The sequence below is a fragment of the Cupressus sempervirens genome, chromosome 9 (assembly GCF_028749045.1).
Source record: "Cupressus sempervirens isolate cs-2001-9-10 chromosome 9, ASM2874904v1, whole genome shotgun sequence".
Lineage (NCBI taxonomy): Eukaryota > Viridiplantae > Streptophyta > Pinopsida > Cupressales > Cupressaceae > Cupressus > Cupressus sempervirens.
The window spans coordinates 351,780,430-351,803,672 of NC_143126.1; the positions used below are offsets into that span (position 1 = coordinate 351,780,430).

A 23,243-nucleotide genomic window follows, 5' to 3' on the forward strand; every position below is an offset into this window, starting at 1 on the left:
TGAGGATATGAATATGATCGATATTAGATAGGTATGTGGAAATCCAATCTAAGCATCAAACACATGTAAGTCAAGATGATTATGCGATTAGATTCCCTAAGTTTAATTTAGCAAGATTACACCTATATCAAGGCATAAGTGCCAGGATAAACCCCAAGTGCGGTCTTGTGAAACAGTCAAGGATGATACATTTATAAGTCAAAGTGTTGAATAGGACAAGCACAAATGCTTACAACACTTTAGACAAACAAAGTATACCCACAAGTAGAAATCAAGAAGACATGCCCCATGCCCCCAGTCTTCTAGTCAATGACATCCTCGAAAGACTATTAGGGAGGGAACACATGGCAAAGAAATCATCATAGACAGCACACAAAGTAGATAAAGATCAGCATAGCTCAGTCGTTTAAGTGTTAAAGTGCGTGTGTGTAAGTCACTTGGCCATTTCTTCCAGACTTGATTCTAATAGTGAGAAATATCGCGACATCGGAGACCATAGGTAAACTATCTGTAAAGCGTTGAAAAACACTTGATGTCAAAGTGGGTGGGGGTAGTGTTGAGAAACACTGTTTTGTGAGTTGTCAAAGAAACCCTAATGCTCAAGAATACCTCAATAGGCTATGTAGCTATGCCCCTAAGACAAGGACAAGAAACAATTCCAAGCTAGGAAATGTGTAGTGAAGTAGATGATTGAGTTTGATAGACATAGGTGCAAGGGTTTCAAGTAGCGCCTGTTTCCAGGTTTTCACCACTTGACAGATTTTTTCAGGAATTTTTTTTTTTTTTTTTTTTTTTGGTGATACATCAAAGCACCTATTGCTAGGTTTTCACTAAGATGATCATTTTTTCAGGACATTTTCTAATTTTTAGGATTCTTTCAGAATCATAGATATATATGAGCAACAAGCCTCTAAGTATAGAACTTCTTCAAGTGTAGAATGTTGATAGGCTCTGCAAGTTCTTCACCCTCTGATGTAGACAACTGGTAAGCACCAGACCCAAATGCTGCTGTGATAATGTAAGGACCCAACCAGTTAGGTTCAAATTTCCCTTTCTGTTCCCGATTTTGTTGATTTTTTGGATTCTCCCTAAGCACGAGTTCACCAACTTGGAACTCAAGGGGTGAACCTTCTTGTTATATTGTGTAGACATGCGCTTCTGATAAGCCCTCATGTGATCAAAAGCAGCCTTGCGACGTTCATCAAGAGTCTCTAATTCATGTACTCGCATAGCTCTATGGTCTTCATTGGTTATTAACCCATGTAAGGAGACGCACAAGGAAGGTATCTCGACTTCTAACGGGAGAACAACCTCAGAGCCATAGACTAGAGAAAAGGGTGTAGCCCCTGTAGGATTACGAATAGAGGTTCTATAGGCCCAAAGTGCCGGATTTATTTGCAAGTGCCAATCTTTCCCAGACTTGTGAACTGTGCGGTGTAGGATTTTCAGGAGTGTTTTATTAGAGGCCTCAGCTTGGCCATTCCCTTGGGGATAGTAAATAGAGGACCAATGTTGCTTAATTCGAAACTTTTTGCAAAGCTGTTTTAAGTCCTTATTCTTGAACTGCCCTCCATTATCCGTAACAATAGAGGATGGGATACCATATCGGCAAATGATGTGATTCAGTATAAACAGGGCAACATGTTTGCCTGTAGCAGCAGATAATGGTACAGCTTCAACCCATTTAGTAAAATACTCCGTTGCTGTGATGATGAATTTATGACCGCTGGATGAACTTGGATGAATCTTTCCTACCAAGTCAAAGGGCCATTGTTGAAATGGCCAATATGTCACAGAAGGGATTAACTCTCGCCCGGGAGCATGTATCAAGTTGCCATGGAGCTGACATTTCTGACAGGACTTTGCATAGCGTACAGCATTAGCTTGCATGGTGGGCCAGTAATAACCCATCCTAAGCAGTTTTCGGGCAAGTGCAAGGCCATTAGAATGTGCCCCACAAATTCCATCGTGGACTTCGGCAAGTGCCTTCTCGGACTCTTCTAGCTCTAAACATTTAAGCAACGTTCCGTCTAGACCTTTCCTATACAAGTCACTAGAGACCAAAGTGTAGTGTGAGGCATTACGAAGGAGTTGGCGTTTTTGGTTGCACGTGAGGGTTTCGGGAATAACCTGATCACGTAGGTAGGAGAAAACAGCCGCATAGCGGGAGGAATCGTGACCCACAACAGTGTAGATCACCTGGTTATCTGAGGAATCATAGGCTGGATGACGCAATTCTTCCACCAGGAACTCAAATCGCGATTCATGTTCTTGTAATTGGAGGATAGATGCTAAGGTGGCCATAGCATCAGCAGCCTTGTTTTCTGCTCTAGGAATCTGTTGGAATGTTACAAAGGTAAAATAATTCCTTAGAGCGTCTATCAACTTTTTATAAGGGATCAACTTGTCATCCTTTGTTTGATATTCATTATTCACTTGGTTTACAACTAGTTGAGAATCTCCATAGATGTGTAGCTCAGTTATTCGCCATTCAAGGGCCATTTTGATCCCATTTGTTAATGCTTCATACTCTACAATATTGTTTGTACATGGGAACAATAGTTTGTAAGACTTTGGAATTGTATAACCATGAGGGGAAACAAACAAAATCCCTGCTCCAGCTCCATTCTATGTGTGGGATCCATCAAAAAACATCTTCCATGTTCTGTCAGTAATGTACATGATCGAGGTATCTGGAAACTCAATTTGCATAGGTGCTACATCTTCAAGTGGGAAGTCAGCCAACTGGTCAGCTATGGCCTATCCTTTGATTGCCTTACGTTCAACATACTGAATGTCAAATTCGGAAAGAATCATCATCCATTTAGCAAGGCGACCAATAAGTGCAGCTTTGCTTAATAAATATTTCAAAGGGTCTATCTTGGCAATCAAGTGAACTGTATGGGTCAACATATAATGCCGAAGTTTTTGGGAGGCAAAAACTACAGCAAGGCATGCCTTCTCTATACTTGTATAGTTTAGTTCATAAGCCACCAAAGTCCGACTGATATAGTATATGGCTCTTTCTTTACCCATCTTATCACTTTGGGCTAAGAGTGCTCCCAAAGAAGAATCCGTAGCTGAAATGTACAAGATCAAAGGTTTTCCCAGAACGGGTGGCATCAAAACTGGAGGTTTTGCCAAGTAGCCTTTGATTTGATCTAAACTTTGTTGACAGTCACTGTTCCAAATATGGGTAGATCCTTTATAAAGATTTTTATTGAAAGGTTGAGCCTTATCAGCTAATTGAGAGATAAATCTTCTTATGGATTGTAGCTGTCCTTGCAGACCTCTAAGCTGACTGATAGTCTTTGGTGGAGGCATATCCATGATAGCTTGGACTTTTTCAGGGTCAACCTCAATGCCTTTTGCTGAAATGATATAACCTAGCAATTTTCCAGAAGTGACACCAAAGGCACATTTTTTTGGATTCAACCTAAGTTGGAATTGTTCCATACGGTCCAATATCAAACTAAGGTATTTGAGATGTGTGTCTCGTTTCTTTGATTTTGCCAATGTGTCGTCAACATAGTCTTCCATGTTTTTATGCATCATATCATGAAAGATGGTTGTCATTGTCTTTGATATGTAGCGCCAACATTTTTAAGCCCAAAAGGCATGACATTCCAGCAAAAGGTACCCCATGCACATGTAAAAGCTGTCTTTTCTTGGTCTGCTGGAGCTATCTTTATTTGGTTGTACCCAGAAAATCCATCCATGAGCGAGTACATCTCATAACCCGCAGTCATGTCCACTATCATATCGATGTTTGGTAGTGGAAAATCATCCTTGGGGCACGCTTTATTGAGATCTCTAAAATCAGTACAAACTTGTATGGATTTGTCATGCTTGGAGACAGGTACAATGTTGGAAATCCACTCGGCATAATCAACGGCCCTAATGAAGTTTGCATTCAATAGTTTTTCTAACTCTGTCTTGACCAGTAGGGCCACATGTGGATGCATTTTTCTCAACTTCTGTTTGACAGGCTTGACATCTGGTGAGATTGATAAGTGATGCATGATGAGATCTGTATCAAGCCCTGGCATGTCAGAGTATGTCCATGCGAAGTTGACCTTCTCGTCTTGAAAGAATTGAGCAAACTGTGTCTTACCTTCGTCTGACAAAGATTGAGCTACATGGATAATCTGAGGACATTCTTCTGTTCCCAAGTTGATAGGCTGTGTAGGTTCAATGAGAACTGAAGATCTATCCTAGAAATAGCTTGGCAGACTACCAAGTACCTCATCCGCAGGTGCCTCAGAGAGGTTTTCACCATTAGATACGCCTTTATTTTTACTTTTTTGAGGATCAGACACTGCCACAATGTGGTTTTCGCCATCTAATCGCTTATTTTTCCATTTAATTTTTTGACTGAGGTACTTGATATCTGATTCCGTCATGTTAACCGCGGGTTCGCTGGTGGAAGAAGTGACAGGTTCAATTGCGTTCAAATAACAAGCGATCTCATAGTCATTTTGGAAAGACCATATTTCAGGTCTTTGATTTTGGATAGACCAATCTATGAGATCTGGGTGAATTAGCGAGAGTGAGGGAGAAGTTCCAATGTGATTGATATGGAAGGAGTCATCTCTGGTGACCTGTGAAGTTGAGCCTATAGAAAATGTCGCAAAGGAGTCCAGCTCAGGAATAGTCCTGGAGGAACTAGTGTGATCCATTGAGACATGTTGTGAGTCAAACTCATCCGACCCCCTACTAGACCGTTCGACTACATCGGGTTGGGTTGCATAGGCATGAATGACATCCACCCCTAGCTCGCAAGATGCATCAGAGAGGCTTTCCCACTCATACTCATGAGAATCTGTACTTTGACCCCTAGCTATGAGATGAGCAATATTCTGCCTAATTCGTCCTCTATTTATGTCCTTAGAAGTAGACCCTTCTTGTTCCTGTTGTTGGGAGGTAGAAGTTTCTTCATTATTAGCAGTCACTATTTCTTCTCCCAAAGGAGGGAAGTGAGAGGAACAAAGTCTTCGTCTTGTCCAGTAGTAGCAATTACGGGAGAGTCATCATCCTCCGATTCACTAGACATGAGCAATCTTCGATCACAGGTTGGTATATTATTGTTTAGCCCAAAGCCTAGACCAGCGGTGCCTCGAGCATCACGACCTTGAGTGTGACTTAAAGGTTCAACTAGAGCGTTCTTACAACCAGTTAAGGACCCGTGGCCTTGGTAGCCCATTTTTGTCAAAAATTTATAGCCTTTTCCATATTTTTTGGGAGAAATAGGGGTAGTCATTGTAACCTCCTCGTCTTCCTCTTCTCTGTAGATCCAGTCCCTAATGGCTTGTTCTTCCTTCTCTGCTTCTAGTGGTATAGAAGATTGCACAAAAGTGCCAAAAAGTGTCATAGCAGAAGCAGAAGACTTCTTTGCAATAGTTGGTTTCCCATAGGACCGAGGGGAAATTGGTAAGGCAGCAATAGAGTCCAAAGTGTACTCGCCCATACCAAGGCTCATCATTTTCAGTTTTTGTTCACATTCTATGAAAGATGGTGTTAGCTCATGAGAAGAGCGATTGTGCGGGACTAGCGTTTCAGCAGCAGATAATGTGTTGATAGACATGGAGTTGTCGCCAGGGACAACTACTTCAGTACCATTAAAAGGGAACTTAATGCACTGATGGTATGTAGAGGGTACTGCTTGCATATCGTGAATCCATGGCCGTCCCAACAACAAGTTGTATGCAAGTGGTATGTCTAAGACTTGGAAAACGACATTCTTCTCAACTGGACCAACTCTGATTGGAAGTACAATTAGACCTTTAGAAGGCCTTTCGACCTCATCATAGGCCTTTATAGTGATTTTGCACTTAGGATCGATGGCAAATTCAAACATGCCCAATTGTTGGATTACATTGAATGAAATGATATTTAACCCTGCACCATTGTCTATCAGGACTCGGCGGACGCGGGTACGAAAGATTTGAACTTCGACATGAAGAGCAAGGTTATGGGGATGACTGAGAGCTCGGTCATCTTCTTCAGAAAAGGTGAGATAGTGAGGTGAGGAGATGTGGTTCACCATAGCTTGGAATTGTTCCACATCAATATCTGTGGGAACATTGGTAGAACGTAAAGCTTCTCAAGGATATCCCTGTGCAAAGGAGATAACTCTAGCAATTTGAAAATGGAGATTTGTGCTTGTGTGCGTTGCAGTTGGCTAACAAGATCATAGTTGGAGATCTTAGAAGTAATTGGTTGTTTAGATGATGAAGTATTTTTAGGATCATTAACAACTTTTAGGACAACCTTAGATTGCCCCCTAGTGATAGCGTTAAGTGGTTCACCCTGAGAAGATGAAGACTCAGCAACTCGGAGTACCACCTTGGGTCTAGTATCAGTATGATCTTGAGGAGTGGATTGTGTCCTTAAGACCACTCTTGGTCGTTCATCTTCAGCGTCATAATTTGGCCAGTTGTCATTGTTGGAGCTTGCCATACATATGTATTCAACGGGCTCAAGCATGCTTATAACATTATCAGTGTTAGCGTAAGCATAACTGATTTTACCGTCATGATTCTTTTTGGCAGCTACCCTTGAGGTCTCACCCTTTTCGTATTCAGGTAATGGTTTTTGGAAAGCCTTATGATCAGTATTCTTAACAAGGCCATCTGTAACAACTTTGCCAGCTTCAATGAGGTCTTGAATTACATCTTTGAGTTTGAAGCAATTCTCTGTGTTATGTCCTTTACTTCGGTGATAGCTGCAAGTATGATCTTCTCTCCACCATGGAGGTCTAACGGGTGGATTGTAAGGACGTGAGTTGTCTGGCAAGGTAACCAATTTGTTTGCAATTAAGGTTTTTAAAACCACTTCATAAGGTTCGACCATAGGTGTGTAAACACGTCGCTTATTTGCAAATTTAGAGCCTTTGTCAAAGGATTGTGGTTTTGAACCTTCTTGTTGCTTTGCTGCATAGATGGCATTGGAAAGGTTAAACGTAGGTTCCTTAGTCTTAGGAGTGTCCACTACTCCGTCATTGACAACATACTTGTTTTTGTTCCAAGGTTTGCCTTTGTCTTTACTGTTTCCATTGTTAACTCTATCCTTGTTTATGGCAATGTCACCTCTTTTGATAGCAATATCCTCAATGCGATATGCACTTTCTACCATGGCGTTGAAGGATGTGAATAACTGTTTTCTTAGATCAAAGTATAATTCGGGTACAAGCGTATTGACAAAAATGTCAATTTTTTCAGCCTCAGGCACTTGCCGAGGATACCGAGAGTATAAAGATCGCCATCGTTGAAGGTATATTGCAAAAGATTCTCCTGGTTTTTGTTTGATGTTGCATAAGTCTAGCACAGTCACAGGATGTTGAATGTTGTATGAATATTGCTGGATGAAGCGTTGCGCAAGTTCGTCAAATGTTTTAAGAGGAGGACTTAATTTTGTGAACCATTCCATAGCTTGTCCTCTTAGACTTCTAGGAAACAAACGCATAAGAAAGGTGTCTTCATGCATTAAGTCCATGCTAATAGCATAGAAATGTCTCACATGGTCGTGAGGGTCACCATTTCCATCGTATTTGTCATACTTAGGAACCTCTATATCCTTAGGAAATGGCAGCATGTACAGACTCCTATCAAATGGAAGAGCACAAATTGATTCAACAAATGATGTCTTAGGTGGCTCTTTTGAAGTTTGCAGCTGTGCAAATTGTTTCCTTAGTTCATGTATTTCTTCCCTTAAGATTTCAGCCTCAGTGGGCTCTCGTCTTGGAATAATATGTTCAACATTAAAACCTTGAGGGAGTTTCCATCCCCTAGCTGCCATGTATCAGAAGTATTGGTCTCCATTTTCCTCTAAAGCTCTGAGCATTAGTTTTTGGGTGAAGCCATCTTGTTGAAATTTGATCACGTCTTCGCTAGTCACTTCTTCATCACTATCATGATGAGATGGTTTAGGTGAAGGACATGCGCCAGCGGCAGCTCTAGGAGTCCTTGGAGGCGTGTGATTACCATCATTGTTCTCAAAAGGATTTCGAGGACAAGTTCCTTTATATCCTTCATAGCGTGCCTGATTGTCAGTTTCAACTTGTTGATTTTCTCTCTCCCTAGCGTATATAGCCTCCAAAGTCTTTTGGGTTTCACGTGCTTGTTCTTCTAAGTGGCGTTTAATTTCATCAGGGTGCACCATAGTGACTATACCACTTGTATCCTGGGGTGTCTCAAAGGGTGTACCAAATGGATTTTCAAAACTATAACGTGGGTTGTGCCGAATGTTGGCCGTTTGTGTTTGAGCAAATTCGAGATTCTTATCACAAGGTTGTTTGCAAGGACGTTTTGGTGGTGTTTCCAATTGCTTGAAAATGAAAGGCGTGTGGCTACCGTTACCAACTTGATATCTAGTTGTGACCGGCATGTAAAGAGTTGTCTTTGTTTAGTAGGACAAGAAAAGCGAGCCGAATTTGAAGCTTTTACAATCAGGACTAGTCACTTGTCAAAATGTGATAGATGGCTTGTCAAACAGTGCTCAAGATCTTACAGCATGGGTGACTCGAGCCGAGCGGACGAGCGAGAAGCTCAATAGCGGATAGCTAGAATAAAATAATAGCTGAATTTTGACAAGTGATTCATCAAGATGTTTCAAGACTTACACTCGACGGACTAATCTCATCTTTTCAACCTAGGACGAATTCTTCACACACTGATACGTAGCCAGGATCAAGGGTGACTAGCGTGACGCTCCTTAGACCAAATAAATCCAACGGAAAACTCTATTTTTGACCCAAAATGACTCTAGGCGATACTTTCTCAAAAGGAGGGCGACATAAGTTCAGCAAACAGTGTCGCGCGATAGAATTTCAGGAACGGTGCGACACATTTTGTTCAGGCGACAGATATTTAACCTGAGTGCGATAGAATCTTGCAAACAGTGCGACAAAAGTTACCAAGACATGCGACATAATTTTTTAAAAAAATGTCGCGCGATATTTCTCCTGAAAGCGTGCGACAGAGTGTCAGTTTTGTGCAAAAAAAGTCAATTTTTTGGTTTGAAGTTTGTTTCAATTTGTCAATCAGACAGCGTTTCGTTTCAGTTCGTATCAGTAAACAGCAAGGTTTGCAAATAGTAAGTGTTGTAACATGTCTCAAAACAATTGATCAAGGGTAAAAACAACCTTGTCAATACGCATTTGGGATATTAGAACGGACTTCCTAACAACTTTTTATCGGAATGTTTATGTTGCAAGAAGGTTAACACTGGTCAAAACATCGAACACAATAGCCAAGCAATCTACCTTAGAGTCACGGTTCATTACTCAACAACTTGGCCCACGCTTGATGCTCCTTTGCCTCATACCAAGTGGTTTCCCACAAGAGATATTGGCTTTGTCATGGAAGTGCCATAAGCACAACCAAGGGAACACATATGGTGAGTGTAAATCTTGGGGTGATCCGGGTAGTCCACTAGGATCGATCCTTGCACCAAGAAGTTGAGCGGCTAAAAAGGGTAGTTACTTAGGGTTTTTAGATTGGGCTTCCGTTCATAGTGTTCCTCTTGCTCCCAATTATGGGACACCTCACCTTGCGATGAGTAACTGATCTCGCGATCACAAGAGTACCTTAAGCATTCTTGCCTAGTGATCTCCCTATGGTTGAAATCCCATAAGCGATCACACTAGGCGAAGACAAACACTACGTCTACCAAAGTTTTGTGTCCTTGGTAGCCTTGAGTTTATAGTGGGTTGGAAGAGCTAGGTAATCGGCTTGTCCCCACTTGGGTCGTTCCTCTCAGGTTGTCCGAGAGCAGGCCCTCTAAAGGATTCTAACTACACAAAGTGGATCAACTTTCGGAAGTCAAGATTTTTGGTTCACCACAAGGGTGAAGAGCATACTCTCCTATTCCAATCGTTTTCTCCCAAACATGCAAAGAAGATTCAGTTACCCCTTGCTTTTGAAACCAAATGGCAATTCAAGATTTCTGATTCACCACAAGGGTGAAGAGCATACTCTCCTATTACCACAAGACTCCAATCACAAGTTTTATGTGCCTATGAAAAATGAACAATTAGTCAATGCCACACATGAAAACAAAAAATCAAGCAAGTTTGGGTTTTTATGCTTTGGGCAGCCCTGCAAACAATGTTAGTAGCCCTTGTGCATTTGAAGCTTTGACATGCGTTCTTTTGTATGCAAGGTTTCAATTTTTTTCTTCACAAAGAGGTTAACTTGCAATCACAACTCATTAGCCCACAAGTTAGTACGAAATAATCACAAAAACTTGTGAATTAAACCTCTGTAAAACGGCTTAGAACTCTGCTTAAAAACAACAGTCAGTCAGCTAAGAAGAAATTTGATCAAAACCCTCAAGGAATGAGCAAAACAAAATGTCAGGCGATACTTTTTGCTGAACAAATGTCGCGCGATACTTCACAGTATAGCTAGACGACAGTTTTTGTTCAAGCGATACATTTCCTTCAGCCGTGTGACAAAATTTTTCGAAGAGGGCAACAGTATGCAGGCTACAAGTGCGACACTATTTCCAAAAAATGTGTCGCATGACAGTACTGTGAACTGTCGCGCGATACTGGAAAAATGTCGCCCAACACTGCGACTGTAAAAAAAGAAAAAAATGCAGAACAGTAAGGAAAATGTAAGCGAAAATAAGAAAATGTAGGGCAAAACGTACAGTCCAGCCCCACGGTGGGCGCCAAAAATGTACACTCAATTTGTGTCATGCTCTAAACCATTCTATCCAAACGATTCCATGAGTTGGGAATGTTTGAATGCCGGCTTAGAGCTCCCTATCCATGGAGTGCAAGAAGTTAGTATTCAAGCATGAAGGCTCTCAGCCAAGCCTTAGAAATGTACTTCTTGCTAGTAAACCATGCAAAGGGAGGTTCTTTGAGACAAGAGCAAGAGTGCAAATATCTTCAAGGAATCCCTCAAGAATGCAATGCAAGTATGGAAACTAAGCTAAGATGATAATGCAAAATGCAGCTATGTTAAGCATGTACGAGAGTATTACAAAACCAAAATATTAAGCTACGTGAGATTATTGCAAGAATGAAAGCTAAACTAACATGCAACTATGCTAAGAATACCATATGATCCTATGCTAATATGATGGAATGAGAGAATGTAGACAAGGAGTGAGAAGTTCTCCACAAAGCTTCCAAGAAACCTGTTAGAAAACCTGCAGCATAACAATATTCAAAAGATGGATTCATTGAGGGGGAAAGCTCTCTCCCTTTTAAAGATGTACGGACGACAGAGATCAAGATGAAGATGGTGGATGATCAACAGTGGAATTCAAAAATAGGTGTGATCCATGTGCACACACAAGTCAACCAATAGAATATAAGTTGACTTGTCATATAAGACAAAAGTCACAAAGCCTTTTCTTTTAATTGCAAAATAGAAAAAGGACTTTTTGTGTGCACTCTAAGTGGGTTAGAGGAATGGGGTGTTTTATTTAATTAAAAGGGGACATGTTCTTTTAATCAAATAATGAACTTAGGATAGCATATTCAAACTATAGGTTATAATCAAATAAATTGATTATTAACAATTTGGTCTAGGTAAATGATTAAATTAATTTAGCCAAAATGCTAAGAAGGGGGCTAATAGTCTAGATGACCATTTTTAGGTGATTACAACCTCCATACGGCCAACTTCCACGGTTGCTCCCACACCTTATAGCCATTCCGTACAGTCATTCCCCTTGCCTCCATCGTATGGCCTTGATACCATACAACCGTTGCACCTTCCACTTTCCTGCACCGTACTGTATCCACCCTATCACCGTACACCCTCCTCACTTCCGTACGACCACTACAGAGACACCGTATGGCCAGCCCATTGACACTGTATGACCCATCTGCATCAATATTCTTGCTATGTACGGACATTCGTACCACACCCATTGAAATTTAGTGAGGTCTTGTCTTCGAGGGAAATGAAACTTTATAGTGGTCGGACAACTGTGGTCATGTAGCATGGGCAATTCAGGCCGTGTAGCACAGGCAACTGAGGCCACCCAGCACGAGCTGAGGCCGCACAGCACGAGATGTGGCTGCACAGAATGGGTTGAGGCTGTGCAGCATGGGCAACTGAGGTCGCGCAGCATGGGCAATTGAGGTCGTGCAGCACGGGCAATTGAGGCCACACAACACGAGTTGTGGCCGTGCAACACGAGCTGTGGTTGTGCAACACAGGCAATTGAGGTCGCACAACATGAGCTGTGGTTGCACAACACGGGCAACTAAGGCCACACAACATAGGCAACTAAGGCGGCATAGCATGGACAACTGAGGCCACACAGTATAAGCAACTAAGGCTGTGTAGCATGGACAACCCAATACTGCCAGGAACGAAACATTATAGTGGTATCAGAGTAGAAATCGTTTGGGAGTGTCTCCGAAACTTTTGAGAACATTACCGAAACTGTTCGAGAACACTACAGTAGCATCAAAGCAGAAACCATTCGAGAGCATCTCCGAAACTTTCAGGAATATTACCAAAACCATTCGGGAACACTACAAATTACATTTGTTTTCCGATGGTGATGGTAGTCTGAACATCAACATGATCATGCGTTACGGATATTCAAACATCATGCAATCTAAGATATTTAATGGATTATCAACACATTATTATTGATCAAAACCGAATCGAATCAATATGACAATCGATCATAGTAATGGATGTTTTCTTATATATATGTACATGTAGATCTACATGTATATATATGCATTCATATATTAGTCTGTTAAACACATCTTGAGTCATAGTCTGATAATATATATTTGATTGATGCTATAATTTCAACAAATCTTCTACCACTACCACTCATGAAGAAACAACCTCAAGTGGAATCTTGCAGACATCTCCCTTAGCTTCAAAAATGGAAGTCTTTACTTTCAAGGATGTTGAAGAATTTTCAGCAAGTGACATGATCATCATAGGGGCAAGAGATCATCTTCAAGAGAAAGATGATGAGTTGTCAAGCAATCCTTTTCAAGGTTACATGCAAGAAAAACATGAAGCCCTTCAATTTTCTAAAGGATATCATGAAGAAGAGACAATGAAGCAAGAGAAGGAAAATATTAAATAGAATTTGATGATGGGTTCAATAGAAATGGAAATTAAAGATCAACTTCAAGCAAGAGAAGATGAAATGTCAAGTTCTCACTCTTTTGTATGCACACAACTTGAATTTGAAGCATTTGAGTTCATTAATGGAGATTACAATAAGGAGCATCGAGAGAAGAGATAAATAATTGTCCAATGTTTGAAGCTTTCTATTTTTAAGACATTCTTAAAAGCCCCTAAAATTTTATATCAATATTCAATGTCTTACAATAATGATTTAATAAAGGAGTCAAATGAAACAGATTCCCGTGAAATTGAGGAATGTGTTGTTATAGGTGATTCCAAAGAAGCTCAATTTCAAAGATTGGATCCAAATTTTGAGTTGGTGCAACTCTATTCTTATCGCAAGCTATGTCAAGGTTGTCCAATTCGTGGTTTGAGGCTTTTTAATACAAGCTATCAGGTGGATCTTCAAAGAGAGGATTTTGGAATGTCTAGAGAGTTGCCCAATGTTATGAGCAGCAGTAGGCAGGAGGATACCAATGTGATTCAGGAAAGCTTACAAAGCTACATGGTTGTTTGATCCAATACTAAAGAATGCCACATATCTCATATGTGACTATTTGGTAAACCTCTTAAGCCTATAAAAAAGAGATAAGAAAAATATTCCAAACACGTGTTCCAAACCCCAAACCTTAATTTCCAAACCTAAAAAGGTTAAGCATAAGGCCCAAAACACATGTTTTAGAGGCAAATATTAACCTCTTTTCCCCATACTTGAGGTTAAAAACTCAGAGGTTAATGAACATTATTTAAAGTTAGTTACTTCCGGCAGACTCCTCAAAAAGACGTTATTTCACGCAGACATATAAAACTTCAGATCTATAGGTGTATATATGAAGATGCAGACTATAGGGGACGAAGTGTTTGATAATAATGTTGTGGAGAATTTCATGAAAGTTTCTGGACCAAGTGTGATTTCATTCCAAACACATGCAAGGAAATTTGGTGAGATATAAAACACTCTCCTAGTCTTAGTTCTTTCAAGACTTAGCGTTGAGAGAAGAACCCATAACGCAGATTTCTGTAAAGATCGAAAGCATGAGTCATCAATCAATTGATAGAATATTCTAATCAATAGCTTGGTGGAGGAATTTGAAACTTTAAGGGCACATGCGAATTGGTCCATGCATACACTCATGCTATGGCATATAGCATGATTGAAGGAGATTGTGAATAAATTCTACAATGAGTCTCATTATTCCACGCAAGTTTGAAAATAATGAATCATTGGTATATTGTTGTAGTGATATTCAAGTGCACAAACAACCATGGTGAACAATGGCAACCTCTAGCGCACAACATAGAAAACATCATTTAAAGAAAGGCCAACGCACTTGCTCATCACATTTCACCCTATTGATGAAGTTTCAAGGTACTCGATTGCAGGGTTTGAAATTCTCAATGAGCATTAATCTACCTTATCTCTAGCTTGCAGGCAAGGAAAATCTAAGAGACATGGCACATCATCGTTGCCCAATACAATCTCAAGAGACGATGTTGAAAATATAAACCAGAGGTATATTTAATATTTGATTGATGAATGAAGCCCAACCTCACTATTGTAGGAAATGGCACTGTCTACTTGCTATGAGTGTTGTGTTGCTTATATATGGAAAATGTTTTGAATGCCAACCTTTTCCTTAGCAGATTTGTATTGTTGTTTGTGACTGTTGAAATCTTCAATCGTTTAATCAGTTTGTGAGAAGTTAGTGACTCTTGTTTGCAGCAAATCCCACAAAGACAAAGGTAGTTTTGGATAAAATTAGTATGAGAAGAACGTCAACTATATGTTTAACAAAATAGGTGATGGAGTGTTGTTGCATCAGTGGTGGAGTCAATGAGCAAGCATAGTTATTGATCATAAGCCTATTCAAAATGGTTTTAGTGATCATTGAATGTGATAGCCAGTGGTCTCAAAGGTATGAATACATACAAAATTGTTAGAATCATAAACAAAGGGTGCAATGAAGGCGACAACAATAAGGAGAAATTGACAAAATACCTCATGAAGAATACAGTTAGCCATCATGGATAGAAGGAACATGTTAAATATGTTTAATCAAACAACTCAATACATGATAATATGTTGGTGGTTCATTGACAAAATGCTACAAAGGATGTGGAAGTCCATCATGACACATATCCAATGCTCTTATTGTTGTTAGCGCAGATCATGCAGTTTGTAAAAGAACAAAGGAACAATTATTGACACACATGATATGCCTTGGTCACAATGTTCATTGTGGGGTGTTCATTTGTAGAGTGAATTATTTTCTAACGTTTAATGCCTCAAAAGATCAATCTCATGAATATATATGCCACAGTGGATGGGAAAGATGTAAAAACTTCTTTGTTTCTAGGTGTTACACTTGATCAGACAACCTATAAAGCATACAAAAGAGTTCACTTGATAGCACTACTTTGTAGAGTTTGCAGGAGTAAAGCAATCGTGGGTAATCGGTGGAGATTTCTATCATATTATGAGAAACTTATGAAATCTAAATAGGAAGTTAAATGCTCAAGGTTAAGCTATTGCCGATATATGCAGTGATTGCCTCAAATTGGTTAAATAAATTGCTCGAGTTGCATGACCATGGAAACTTGATCGGTGAGCCAAAGGGGGGGAAGCATACTGCATTCTTGGATATGGCATTGACTAAGGTGTTTCTTCTTCATCACTTAAAGGAAATGAAATGTTCATGAAAGAGAAAGGTGATCAAACATCATTGCATTAGATGTGCTTAGAAGGGTTCGAGGAAAATTAGAAGCTATCAAATCAACAGAAGGCTCATTGACTTTTTCATCAAAATCACTTATCGAAGATTTGAGTTTTCATCTTTACAAACAATGGCTTTTGGTGACTTTTGCTCAGTTAAGGATTTGACCATTTTTGAGTTAATTCTGTAGAGGTTAATTGATCTCTCCTAAAACACGTGATTGGGAGGTAGTTATTAACCACCATAGGGTAGTTTCTTAACCTCAAGTCTATATAAGGGATCATTTTGCTTTGTATAGGGGACTTTTTGGAATTTGGTGAATTAGAGAACAAGGCAATTTTCAGAAAATACTTACAGATCTTGTCCTTGTAATCAGAAATTTATGTTATGTTCTTGGTATAAGGAAATAAAAGAAACACATTTTGGGTTCTCTTTCTACGAATTTGAACTATTGAAGTGTTGATTCTTTTTTGTAATGGGTGTTGTCATGGTATTGTGGAAATGTTCAGCTATCATTGAATCAACATTGTCCTAATGATAGCCTTCAAGCGTAGCTCTTGATTGTTCGTATTAGCAGTTTAAGTTAATTTAGGAAAGCTTTGACATCATTTGGTGTGTTCGTCATCAATAGCTTTCTTTCTATCTTTGAAGTTGGAATATATTTTTTTGAAAAATCAAAAACTTATATCTTACAAGGGAGCTGCCCCTCTCAAACACAGAGAAAGATTGCAGGTTGATAGTGATCAGTTGCAATCTCTCCAACTGTTGGCACAGTTGTCACTATTCACAGGGCGAATAGGGTCAGTTTCAGAAGTATCTTCATAGTGACAAATCTGTTTACCAACATGATTATTTATATTTCCTGAGCTTCTATGTTGACAAATGCTAGTAATGCTGATAACTAGAATGAAGGAAACTCAACATAATTAGACACAAGCTTTGGAAAGAAATATATGGATACACAATGGGAAGTCTAAGATGAGAATGTACAACCAATCTTTTGTTGTAAAACGTAAACTGTAATAACCCCAACAGGTTATAACTTCTTCAAACACCAAAAATCTTTATACTTCAGTGGTTTGACATTTTGTCAAACACTTTGCAAGCAAGCTCTGATACCACTGTAATGACCCTGCTCAAATCCGACCTTAAAATGCTGATTGAAGGCTCGAAGAATTTTGTCAAACACTTTGCATACAAGAGGTCATATGACTGATATAACTTTTCAGATTGCTGCAATGACTCTTGTTTCGATTTGCATCAAAGAGAATGCTTACAAAAAGACTCCAAATTGTCTAAACAATGACCTAACATGAATGTGCAACTAATTTTGACAATATTCAATACAAATATGTGACTTAACTACTTGCAATATGCAGCTACAGCAACTAGTAATTATGACAAATACTTTGGATGCAACCTAAGATGGCATTAATGCACTTACAACCAAGTGTCATTAATATAAACACTTAATATGCAAAATTATAACATTAATTATGCCAAAAAGAGAACTTACAGCCAATTTATATTTTGTCAAACAATTCGAATGCAAACTAATAAGCTAATCATCAACTCTAGGGTTACAATATAGATAGTCTAAAAATTACAACGCTCTTCCAATTGCAAAATCCTAGCCTTCCTTTGATACCAATAATGCCAAAGGGCAAACAAAGACAAGTACAATGTGAAATAGTGAAGTGCTGAAGCTATAATTTGTACTCAGCTGAAAACCTACATTTCTCAGAAAATATGCCAAATGAGAAGTGAAGAACCTGATTGTAGATGGTTGTAATAATTTTCTTCAATGCTGCCCCTTCTGCTTTGCTTTTTTCCGATCTGCTTTTTCCACTTGCTTTTTCCGGATTTGCTTTTTTCATTTTGCTTTTTCAAACTGTTTTTTTCAGATCTGCTTTTTTTTTCGGACTACTTTTTCTGATCCACTTTTTCGAATTGCTTTTTCAGATTGCTTTTTTCGGAGCTGCTTTTTTGGATTGCTTTTTCAGCTTGCTTTTTTTGGACTGCTTTAAAATGGCTTCCTGTAATTTCAGACCTGCTAAAAATGACCTCCAATAAGTTCGGCCCTGCTAAAAATGCCTCTTGAAATGCTGAAAATGGCCTTAGGCCCAATGATGCCCCAGCTAAAGTGACTGAAGTATCACCTCCAAACATGCAACCCTTCAGAAGATATTTCACTTCCTCAGTTATGCAAATCCAAGGGAGTTTTCATTCCCAAAGATCAACTAACTATCTGAAACCACTTGGCTCCACAATAGACTATGTGACTGAATCACAATTTGATGTCAAGAGAGAAATAAACAACTGGATGATTAGAATGAAGCCTAGGATGCCTATTTATTCTTTTTTCTCCACTTTCTCCAAAAACTTCTAGAACATTATTTTATTTTATCTATTAAGTGACTTTATAAAATATTTTATAATTCAAGTCACTTTATTAAATTAATTAAATATAAAGTTACCTTTTAATATTTATTTATTTGATAACTTTATAAATAATTAACTTAATACCACTTATTTATTTAATTAAAATAATTAATTAGTCATCCTCATAAAATATTCATTATTTTGGACAACCTAATTAATTAAATCAATTAAATCAAATTGCCTCCAAAATGGGGACATGAGATAAAGGTACAGTAAACTCCCTCTTAATCCTAGCATTCAGAGAAAATTCTTTAACTATTTCTAAAGTGTATTCCCTCCAATTATTTGTTCTCAGTGCTTTGATTTTCTTCCAAGACACATTTTCTGCAAAAGCTTTAAAATCCTTGTACCGTTTAAGGATTTCCTCAGACTCTTTACATTTAAGAATGTATATTCAGGTCTTTCTAGAGAAATCATCTACAAGGTTATATAATATAAGCATCCTTCCATAGAGGGTACAAACATGGGTCCACATATGTCAGAATGAACAAATTCTAGTACATTTTTAGTTTTACTATTACTATTTTGGAAAGTCCCCTTTGTTTTCTTTCCTAGGGCACAACCTTTGTATGCTTCTTAATGGGATGGATTTAGTTTAGGTAATCCAGTCACAATTTTTCCTATTGAAGGTAGAGTGCGGAAATAAAGATGTCAGTCTTTTGTGCCAAATTTCATTTGAGTAAAAGAAATCTCATGAATTAGGGCTTGATTCATGTTAGTACAAAATGTCTTATTCCTATTGTCTGTGCTTTCTTTATAGTGGAGTTATTTGGCCATGCTAGAACTTTTCCATCCATAGAGGTTACTCTATACCCTTTATATTCAAGAGTAGAAATGGAGACTAGGTTCCTTTTTATCCTTGGTACAAATAATACTCTTGTGAGTTGAAGGGAGATCCTTGACTTCAAATTGATGGTGCAAGTTTCAATTCCCTTTACTGGATAATTTAAATCATCCCCAATAGTTACCTCTTCGTCAGATTCTTCTACCATAGTGTTTAGATGTTCTTTGAATCTTGTATGTTGTAAGGATCCAATATCAATTACCTAGGTGTTGAGTTTATTTGAAACTTGGCTTGATAAGGCTGAATAGAAAACAACTTTTTCATAATCATGTTCTATATTAGCTTTTCCAACTTCAGCAGAAGACACTTGTTGTTTTGTTCTATCTAGGCACTTGATTGCATAATGTCCATATTGATCACATCTAAAACATTGTATTTGAGATATGTCTTTTCTCTTCTTGGAAAAGCCTTTTCCTTATGTATTTTTCTTTCTTTTGAAACTCTTGCTCTTTACTTTCTTATGAGAGTTAGTGCTTAATACATGGATATCCTCATTTATGAGGTTTTGTTTGTTTCCTCTAGTCATTAGTCTAGATTCTTCTTGTAAGTAATCCATTTTCAACCTATCAAATTAAAGGAGTTTTGACCATGCACTTAGTCCCTCAATAAATGATACCCATGATGCTGGGAGGCCACCTAGACCTATTAATGCTAGCTCTTTGCTATCAATTTGATTTCCAACTATTGAGAGTTGATCTCTTAGCTCAATGATCCTCATAAAGTATGCAAAGACAGATTCTCCCTTATTCATTTTGACATGGTGAAGTTGTCCTTTCAATGCAAGGATTTTGCTAGTGCTGTTTATTTCATATGTGTTTTCAAGAGATTTAAACATTTGATATGCAGTATCGCATTTTGATAGCATAGGAACTATGTGATCCCTAACTGCATCTACAATTATTTTCATGACCTTTTCATTGTTCTTGATCCATTGGGTTTTCTCAAGATCATTTTCTAGTTTAGATTTGTTTTCTCTCACAAATGAATCAAGTTCGTTTTCTTTAAATATCATCACGACTCTAAACTTCCATGATACAAAGTTGGTTGCTCCTTCACGACAATCCTCAAATCTGATTACACATGACATTATGAAGAATGGAATGTGATTATACTTTCAAGAGAGAATATTTTGAGTAATCTAAATTCTCAAATCTAATAAGGTCTTCCTTAGCAAGGCTCTCATACCGTGTTAATGATGATTAGATTTATTGCAGATCTGAACAGCATATATCTTTTGAATTTGTTGAATCTTGAATGATATGTGTATTGACTGATATTTCCTTCTTGCGGGTTGTAATCAGAATATGGAAAACTATCATGCTTCTTAAATATAGAAATGATACATAAACAATATTGATGAATTCTAGTTATTGTATTCAAAAATCTGAATCTGATGAAATGTTTGATCTCCAAGAGACTTTCACTAATTGATTTCGGTGTTTCTCTTGGTCCAATCAGATCTGATATGTATATATGTGCAAGTTTAATTTGAAGGGACATGCTGATGAATAGACACATCTCCACAATTAACATGTCTCTTAGATAATACCATTTCATTACCCAAACAAGGGCACAATTACTATTGAGGGTTTACAGATTAATTTGCAATTACAAATTGTGTATGTTGATACCATAATCAATGATTTCAGACTCGATCTGATGGGAATCTCTGCACTATCGATCATATCTTGATTGGAATTACATTTGGAACATGAAATAATAGTCAGCAATGTTAAATGCAGATCACCATTATACTTGGAACTGAGTATATGATATTTTGACCTGGTTTATGAATGATAATTAGTTTCAAATATTAGATCAATACTATGATGTTATTTCAAGCATATATATATATATATATATATAGTTGCATCATAGTATTGATTATTATCATTCATATATTTGACCGAAGCTATCTTTTTTCAACAGTTGTTAAGACTGTTAACATTAGTCGACATTGGTAGATAGCCTATTTTTGGTCATAAGGCTAGAGAGTTATTTGGACTCAGTTGTTATATACGAGTTGAGTAAGAGTGGTGAATTTTGATAGCACAAGGTAGTGCTAGTATATTGATAAAACTTGGCCAAGGTGATGTAGTGCAGATACATGTGCTCATTAGTTCACATCAACTGGAAATACACATCTAGTCAGATGGATCATACTAGATAAGGAGGTACCTAGAATCTGTGACTAACTATGAATGATGTAGGTTCTGAACACCAGACTCAGATAGCAATCAGACCTAGCCGTTTGTTTGCATCATTCATTTAGGGCAGGGCCACTTCTAGTAGGAAGTTGAGTGGAGGATCAATGGTCAATGGTTGGGATGTAAAGCACCTGATGATGCTCTCCCACTTTTAGTTATGCCAAGACTTGTACAAGATTTACAGGATAGAAGAACAAACAGCAATTACCTTCTCTCTATTGCTTATATATTTCCTTGAAAAGAAAGAGTACCTAAATCTGTTACTTGGGTCATCGTTTGCAGACTAGGAAAGACCAAAATTTTACTTGGCAAACACTCCGCTAGTTAGAGAGTACTCATAATTAAAATTTCTTACCAAAAAAATTGTTTTTTCGCAAAATTCAATTATTAAATATTTTTAAACTAAATACACTTCTCAAAAGACAAAATGTATGGGTTTATAACAAAAAGAAAATATATGAAACCAGTGTGTTCTATTCATATTAGTGATTTTATCCATGGTTTTTTGTGCATATAAATGTGCAAGAGTTAAACTTGTAAAAACTCACGGAGTGAAAAAAAGTAGAGTAATCAGCAACTCGGAGAGTACTCAGAGTTTACAAACAACGATTTGGGTAATATAGTGTTCATGTGAAAGTACTTAAATCTATTATTGGGTTATAGTCACACTCATTTAAAGAGAATTCAATTCTATTTCAGTTTAGAGTGAAATGAAAAGTGAAATCTTATTTTTAATTTTGATTCCAAAGATCACCATTTTAATCGTTGGGTATAATTATCATTCATGATTTAATGGCCAAATATTGATCAGGTCTTGTGTTCTAACTTTTGATAGTATAAACAAATAGGCCAAGTTTGCTTTAGTTATTTTTTCTTTATGCAAAACTCAAACAATCAATTTGTGCAATGTTTATAATAGCAAGCTTGTTTAATGTTTCAAATTTACAAATAAAAATAATTTGGAAAGCTTCCTCTATGAATTTGGAAAGAGGAATTCCTCATCAACTTTTATGCTTTTTGTTGCCATGAAGTGACAATTAAAACATCAATAGTGTGGCCCTGCCATCATTCTATTTTAATAAATTTCAAAAAGTTAAATTAAAAAGTGCATATCTATGAGCGTGGATTTTGGTTCTTGATTTGTTTCTGTCCACAGTTTGCATCTTGTCTCATGCCTCCTTAACTCCTGTAAAATCTCAGATATGATGCTGAACCTTATCTATTAAATAGAAGATAATATTCAGTTTGGCTTTCTGATCAGTCTTGTTAAATCTCTTTTCCGGGCAAGCATTTGTGGTATGCCTAATGAAGGTATCATCGATGAGAAGCAATAAGCCTTCAAATTCAAGCTGAATTTTGACTTTATTTTCCTACTTTTCCGCCTATGAAAATTTTAGTGATTTGGAAACACAAATATTGAGGTAGTAGTGGCTATGATATGACAGAATTGCCTCCTTTTTCAAATGAAACATTGAAAAATAGACAAGTACGTAGAAAAAAAATAAAAATTCTAAAAAACTGTAAAACTGAAAACAAACTCTTCTTCAGGATGTCTAGAAATGATAATAAACAAAAAATGAAAAATGAAAATTTTGAAGTACTTCTATATGATAACAGGGGACTAGTGCTCATCTACTGTATATGTGCAACTGCCAGGTAATTATGGTGATGAAGCTACGCTCTGAATGGCTCTAGGTGTATCTATAGGGTGTCATTTCCAATAGGAAAACATAAGATAATTGAGAGTTTGTTAATTTTTAAAAATCAAAGTAAATAGTTTCAAGGGGAAAATTTAGGCTTGGCCCCGAGGATCCCATCCAAAATTTGGAATTTGGCACATTCAACCAATGACATTCAATATAAACATTTTAGCTTGTTTAAATGTCTGCAATTCTTCACACTCTTCAACAAT

General features: G+C 37.8%; 1 protein-coding gene across 3 annotated transcripts in view; it reads right to left on the reverse strand.

The window, feature by feature from the left end:
- The window catches only part of LOC149538756 (uncharacterized), a 288,434-nt gene that overhangs the window by 17,420 nt on the left and 247,771 nt on the right, over positions 1-23,243 (reverse strand). The gene's annotated exons all lie outside the window — the stretch shown is intronic.